Source organism: Pipistrellus hanaki, assembly GCF_964339955.1.
Source record: "Pipistrellus hanaki genome assembly, chromosome: X".
Lineage (NCBI taxonomy): Eukaryota > Metazoa > Chordata > Mammalia > Chiroptera > Vespertilionidae > Pipistrellus > Pipistrellus hanaki.
This window is the reverse complement of record NC_140524.1, coordinates 15564628-15572002: the sequence shown is the minus strand read 5'-3', so window position 1 is coordinate 15572002 and position 7375 is coordinate 15564628. Positions and strand designations below refer to the sequence as shown.

Here is a 7375-nt window from a genome sequence, read left to right as displayed (position 1 = left end):
AATACTCCAAATGGAATTAAATAGGCACAAATGAACATTTGGTGATATTTAAAAAATCATTTGAATCAGAAAACCAAAAGCTAAAAATACAAATAATAAAACACAGGGAGAAATGAAAAGAATTGATCGAATAATTTTAAGAATTAAAGAAAAAGATAAAGTTATTTTAGAAATGAAGAATAAATTACAAGTTGCTCAAGTGAGAACAGACCTTAGCAAATTTAATAGGAGACACTTAAGAATATCAGGGGGCAGGAAAACAACCAACAGAATGAAAATGAGCAATGTAAATAAAAGATAAGTCAATTAGGAATGACATATTACTGCTGTCCTTATGAAAAGATAAGAGAACAAAGCTATTACTAAAAATTATAATCCAAGAAAACTTTCCAAAAATGAGAAAAGACATATCTACCAACACATTGAAAATGCAAATTAACTCCAAGTTTTAGTCTGTTTTTACTATCAAATTTCAAAGATAAAGATAACATAGTCAAGGCCTCCAGGCAAAAAGATCAAGTAACATATAAAGGTAAAGAAATTGGACTGGTGTCGAAACCGGTTTGGCTCAGCGGATAGTGTGTCAGCCTGCGGACTGAAAGGTCCCAGGTTCAATTCCGGTCAAGGGCATGTACCTTGGTTGCGGGCACATCCCCAGTGCGGGGTGTGCAGGAGGCAGCTGATCGGTGTTTCTCTCTCATCGATGTTTCAAGCTTTCTATCCTTCTCTCTTCCTCTCTGTAAAAAACTCAATAAAATATATTTTAAAAAAAGAAATTGGACTGGAATCAGACATTTTTAAAAAATATATAAAACCAGGCAAAAATGAAGCACCTTTTAAACATACTCAACAAAAGAGAGTATGAACAAAAGTATGAAAAGCAACAACGCTGCCGTAAGCATCAAAACTATTTAAGAAATATCCATACAGTTTTTTATATTAGGGAATTCTGTATTAGGAATCAACTAGAACAAATGTTGGAAAACTATGCCTATGGACCATATCCAGCCTGGTTCATTTTTATATGGAGTCTGAGCTAAGAATGTTGTTTACATTTGGAAAGGCTGAAAGAAAAAAATATATATACACACACATAATTTTGTAACCTGTGAATTTATATGCAATCTGAATTTTAGTGTCTACAGATAAAGTTTATGGGAATACAAATATACTCATTTGTTTACTGTCTATATGTTTTGTTTGTTTGTTTGTTTTGTTTTCTTGTGCTAGTACAGCAGAGCTGAGTAATTTTGACAGAGGACCGTATGGCCTGCAAAGCCTAATGTACCTACTATCTGGCCTGTCAGAGAAAAAGTTTTGCCAAGTCCTATACTAGAATATAAGCTTCTTTCAACCAATAGATACCTGGAAAACTTCAGTAAAATGACTGATGATAAAGTGCTTTTGTAGGTATGTAGGTAAGTGGATGAATGCCTGATGATGCAGATGTAAAAAACAAAACAAACTTAGGAGGAATGAGAGTGAGAGACACACGTATAAAGTTATACATTTGACAAAGTAAAAGCAATGCAACCAATAAATGGGAGAAGGGAAAGTAAAAGAAGAAAATATAACAGAAAACAGTTGGAAGTTTTGATACTAATATAAAATGATAAATGGCATTAATAGGTTAAATAAGAAAATAAGAGACTACATATTTATGCTGAGGGCCAATTTAAGCTATATGCAGATTTTCGACTGGTGGGGAGGGGGTTGATATCTGTGACCCTTTCATTGTTCAAGGATCTAATGTATGTGTGTTTTAAAAAGTATAAATAGACCTTTTAGGACAGTTTTCTGGCCTGGGTTGCAGCAGGGCTACCCAGGGCTCTGGGTGCCTGCCTGCCACGCCCTTGCTTTGTGGGGGTGGGAAGGGGCGGGGAGCGGGGGGGGGGGGAGCAGGAAGGGGGAAGGAGCGGGAGGGGGGGAGGGGGGGGAGCAGGAGGGGGGAGGAGCGGGAGGGGGGAGGGGAGGGACAGGAGGGGCGTGAGGGGGGAGGGCCGGGAGCTGGTGGCCAAGGCCTTTGGGGCTGGGATGAGCAGCGCTCTTGGTGGGGGCAGGGGAGCCCAGCAGGAGCCATAGCCAGTACAGTGGTAGCAGTTGAATTGACCATTGCTGCTGCAGGATTTGCAGGCCATTATGTTTGGCAAGCCATGAAGCATTGGAGCCTCAAGTAAAACAAGTTTTTCAAAGTCTACCAAAATCTGCCTTCAGTGGTGGCTATTACAGAGGTGGGTTTGAACCCAAAATGACAAAACGAGAAGCAGCATTAATATGAGGTGTAAGCTAAGGTGACCAGATATCCCGCTTTTGGCGGGACAGTCCCGATTTTTAACCATTTGTCCCGCGTCCTGCGCCATTTTAAAAAGCCCTGATTAAAACACCGTGGGATGTGGACAAATGGTTAAAAATCGGGACTGTCCCGCCAAAAGCGGGACATCTAGTCACCTACTGCCAATAAAGGAAAAATAAGAAATGCTCACCGACAAATTATGCTGTTAAATCACCCAGACAAGGAAAGATCTCCTTATATAGCAGCCAAAATCAATCAAGCTAAAGATTTACTAGACGGTCAAGCTAAAAAATTAAGTAAATGTATGGTGAATTTTAAGTTGTTAGTCACTTATATAAAAACAGCTTTTTGTAATAAAATGTCCCAAAGCTACACATTTTAAAAAGTGATTTAGCACAAACCAAAAAATAAAATACAAAAGTATAAATACCATTACAACAAAAATGCAAACTTTCCTAAATACTCAGAAGTATATGTGGGTTTAATGAATTATAGTGAAACAACAAATATAAAATACATATTAATATTTTAAAATGTGAAAAAATTTAGAATAAACATGATTCATGATGTTAAATAGAAAAAGGTTTTACCTGATTTAGTAAAAACAAAACAAAACAATTTTCAATTCCAGTCAGAGAGAAAAATTCAACTCTCTTGTATACAAGAGGACACACCTCAGTGATTAAAAAGGCTAATCTAAAGGGATAAACAAAAAAATACTAGACAAATGGAAACAGGAAGAATGAAAATAAAAACAAAAAAAGAGAAGGATATTCTGGTATCAGTAAAGTAAAATCCAATTCCCAAAGCAAAAAGACATGACAAAAGGACAATTTTTAAAAAATTTGTTTTTATTGATTTCAGAGAGGAAGGAAGAGGGAGAGATAGAAACATCAATGATGAGAGGGAATCATTGATCAGCTGCCTCCTACACACCCCCTATTGGGTATTAATCCTGAAACCCGGGCAAGTGCCCTTGGCTGTAACTGAACCTGCGACCCTTCAGTTTGCATACTGACACTCTAACCACTGAGCCAAACCAGCTAGGGCAAAAAAGGACAATTTTTCAAAGCCACAATGTAGAATGATGATATAGCATTTAAGAATCTATAATAATTAAAGGGTAATATGCTAATTAGACTGGACATCCTTCCAGATGAAGCCAAGGCTGGAGGGAAGCCAGGTCCTGGGTGATAGAGGGAAGCTGGTGCCAGCAGCCGGGGAAGGAAAGCCTATTCTTGCACGAATTTTGTGTCTCTAGTGTCCTATATAATAAAAGGCTAATATGCAAATCGACCAAATAGCGGAACTACTGGTTGCTAGGATGCACACTGACCACCAGAAGGCAGACGCTCAATATCCTGGTGGTCAGTGTGTTACCACAGGGGAAGTGCCACTCAGCCAGAAGCCCTGAGCAGGACTCACTGCTGGTGAGCACAGCGGCAGTGGCAGGAGCCTCTCTCACCTTCGAGGCAGCACTAAGGATGTCCAACTGCCTGCTTACGCCTGCTCCCCACCGTGCTGAGGGACCCCCCTGAGTGCACGAATTTCGTGCACCAGGCCTCTAATCTGTAATAATAAAAGCATAAAATGCAAATTGACCGAAAAACTGAACAGCAGAACGACCATCCAGAAAACCTCCTGGATGACCATGCTATGACACCCACTAGTGCCAGGCCAGCTAAGGTGGGTGCAATGCAATTGGTCGGGGGCTCAGCTATTGCCCCATGATTGCCCTGTAGAGGGAGGCCCAGGCAACTGGCTGACAGGGAAATTGATCAATTGGGGGGTTCCATGACCGCCCCAAAGAGGGAGGCCCAGGCCACCAACCGTTGGGCTATGGTGGTTGGACGGAGTCTCCCTCTGCAGGGAAGATACATCACGGGGCTCCTGGACTGACTATGAGAGGCACAAGCCAGGCTGAGGAACCGCCACCCCCGAGTGCACAAATTTCATGCATTGGGCCTCTAGTTACCAAATAATAAGCAACAACCTTTACAAAATAAAAACTACAGAAATTCAAGGAGATGGAAAATATAGTAAGAGCAGTAGACTGTAGTACTCCACCCTCAGTATAAGATAATATAATTTTGATTTTAAAAAATTAGTAAGGAGACTTAAAAAACTTAATCAAGGTAGAATTTATGAATATATGAAAAATTTTAAAGTTTGATAATAGGAACTGTTCCTTCTTTTAATACCCCTGAGAATATTCACAAAAATTGACCATATATTACTTTATAAGAAAAGATCAATAAATTTCACGAAGGAGAAATTTTACAAACAACGCTCTCTGATCACAAAGCAGAGAAACTAGAAATTACTAATAAAAATGTATTCATTTTTGCTATGCAAAGAAAATTATTTGCAATCCTTCCACCATTAGCCATTATAATAATCACAGGCACCTACCATGTGCCAGGGATAGGGATTCGGAAATAATCAATCAGCTATGGTCCTTGCCCTCAAAACAAATAAATCTAGCAGGAAGAAAAGAAAGAGAAACAATTATAAAACAGTACAATGAGGCTTAGAATAGCAGGTATTAACTGCTGTAATTCTTACTCTTCACTATGAGATGGTACTATATAGATATAATCTCTATAAGAATATCCCTATTTTTAGGAAATATACAGTCTATTATTTAGCAGAAACAGGCCATTATTCTCAATTGGTTCAGAAGGATTGAGAGTAGATGAAGAAAATGTAGTAAAACCTAAAATACAAAAGCGAAATCTGGGTAAAGGGTATATTCCTTGTACTGTTTATGGCTTACAAGTGTTTTAAAGTATTAAATCATTTTAAAAGAAAAAAAAAACATAAAAGAGGAAATTATCTCTAACAAGGCATTTCTTCTTTTAAAATTGATATCTGTGATATGAAAGAAAAAATGCCTCAACTTTTTGAGTTTACCTTTATATAATTCAATCCAATTGCATCTTCCCTGGCTATGCTTTACTTCTCTTTACAATAATGCATATATTGTTAAAACACCTGCTTTCAGACCTTTTCTAAATATCTATAAGTAATTCCTTTCCATTACTTTCATATTCGCTATTGAACTTTTATTTAAGCTAATATTCCACAGTATGGACACAAAAATTATATACTTTAGGAAAATTTTTATTGATTTTTGAGAGAGAAATATTGATTTATTGTTTCATTTGTTTAAGCATTCATTAGTTAATTCCTTTATGGGCCCTGCCTCGGGACCTAGCTGGCAAAGTTGCGATACGGGAAACGCTCGAACCCACCAAACTACGCATCGCTCGGACCAACCGGACTACCCGTCCTGGGCCTAGGAAAACCTTTGAAATTACATGATTCGCTCTCCTAACCATGTAATGAGTTGTAGAACTGTATTTTAAAGAAGCACGAGTTCAGGGAAGAAAAAAACGTAAAGACAAAACAAACGGCATTCGCTTTAAAAACACATAGCAGGCTTACAAAGAAAAAAAACTTGTTTTCTCCTCACTTTTTGAACTTACCTAAGAGAAACTTCTTACGGTATGTGGCCTGAGACTGTTAGCGTTCCCCAGTAGCAATGGTGTTGTGACGCAGATGAAGGGTATTGTCAAGAGGAACAATGGCCTCCTTAGCAGCGCGGACAGTCCGCTTTTCCCTCATGCGCTTACAGGAAGCACTAACTATCCCCGCCTTCTTCTGACCTTAGATCAGGTCATGTGACTGCGTCCTGGCCAATGAAATGTGGAGGTATGAAAACCACTTCCGTGTGTTCCCTCTCCCCCCTCCCCACATCTCCTGCCCTCTGTTCCGCCATGCTTATGATAAAGTTTGCTTACTTTGTTACAAAATTGGGAACACGCTCTACCCTTTCTTAGGCATTGCTGAGCTTAAAGTGATCAGGGTTCTAAAATTCATGAAATGCTATTTAAAGTTTTATCTTCCCTCACTTGCAATCCAGATGCAAAGAATCCATATTCTGAGGCCGAAAAAGCTGGCGGACCCACATGATGGAAGAGACCTGACTGACTGACTCCATTAAACTGTGAAATGTGCAATAAATTAGACATTAGTTGTTATCCCTCCCCCACTAAGCAAGCTACACGTTAGAAAAGTTTTGCAGATTAAGTGAGGACAGAGCCTGGCACATATTGTTACAAAAGTGGTTACTATTATTATTATTTGCTTCGAGGAGATTGTTTTCAGCTGCAAAGACATTTACTAGTTATATAAACCAAAGAAAATTCTAATCATTATTTAAACATACTTCCTGATCTAAAAATAGAGAAAATGCACTTAACAAATGTTTCTTAATATATACCATATATATTTATTTTATATATGTGTGTGTATAAAAATATATAAAATACATATATGAATATAAATATATCCCCTAATACGTACCAAATGGTCATATAGGTTCAAAGAAGAGAAAATTGGACAAGGCCTCTAAGGTCCCTGCTTTTATAGTGCTTACATTCTAGTAGTGAGTTAGGTTGTAAACATAAAAACAAATACTTATCAAGAATCAAATAATACAAATGGTTATGAAGAATATGAATAAGGTGACTTGATAGTGAGGAATTTTTGGGTTAGGGCTCAATTAGATTAGATGACTTGAAAAGTTATTACTGAGTAGTTGGTATTTGACCTAAGACCTGAACAGCATAAAGAGTCAGTTGTGGATACAAAGTTCAAGGAGAAGAATGCTCCAGGCAGGAGAAAAAAAAAAAAGGAAAAACAAAACAAAACAGGGCACAGGCTTTGAGGAGGAAGTAAGCTTAACAAGTTCACAAACAGGCCAATGTGGTTGGTGATTATGGGAGAAAGCAGGACAAGAAGATGTTGAAGAATGAGGCAGATCAAGTCTTTCTTGTCATATCAAGTATTTTGGACTTAAATGTAAGACTGTTTCAGATTTTAAGCAGATGAGAGGCATGTTATGATTAAAAATTAGAAAGATAATTTTGGTTGCTGCAGGAAAATTGGATCTCAGGGCAGTCTACAAGGGAGAAGTCAAAAGACCAATTAAATGGTTATTATAATTATTTAGACAAGAGATAATGGTGATCTGGGATAGACTGGTAGCAGTGGAGTTGGAGAGAGTTGGTGGATTTG

At 38.2% G+C, this 7375-nt stretch overlaps 1 pseudogene across 1 annotated transcript; it reads left to right on the top strand.

The window, feature by feature from the left end:
• Positions 1-861: 861 nt before the first annotated feature.
• LOC311615393 (mitochondrial import inner membrane translocase subunit TIM14-like) lies at positions 862-5980 on the top strand (annotated as a pseudogene). The gene is made up of 4 exons: positions 862-894; positions 2061-2275; positions 2445-2589; positions 5787-5980. The product of its transcript is annotated as a mitochondrial import inner membrane translocase subunit TIM14-like (transcript).
• Positions 5981-7375: the final 1395 nt, after the last annotated feature.